The following is a 220-nucleotide window of genomic DNA, read 5'->3' on the forward strand; positions in this document are numbered from 1 at the left end:
GGGAGGGAGGAGACAGGAGAAAGAGAGAGTGAGACAGAGAGAGACGAGACAGGTTGATGTCGATGAAAGATAGATAGATGAACTGAGAAACGATAGATAGTAGTTATGAAACAGACTGTTAAGATGAAGATGCTTTGCGGTACGCGGGGGAGTCCTCCCTTCTTCCTCTTTCTGTTTGTTAACTAAGATAGATATCTATATATCTATCTGATCATAGAAA

The sequence above is a fragment of the Cystoisospora suis genome (assembly GCF_002600585.1).
Source record: "Cystoisospora suis strain Wien I chromosome Unknown contig_6697, whole genome shotgun sequence".
In the NCBI taxonomy this organism is placed as follows: domain Eukaryota; phylum Apicomplexa; class Conoidasida; order Eucoccidiorida; family Sarcocystidae; genus Cystoisospora; species Cystoisospora suis.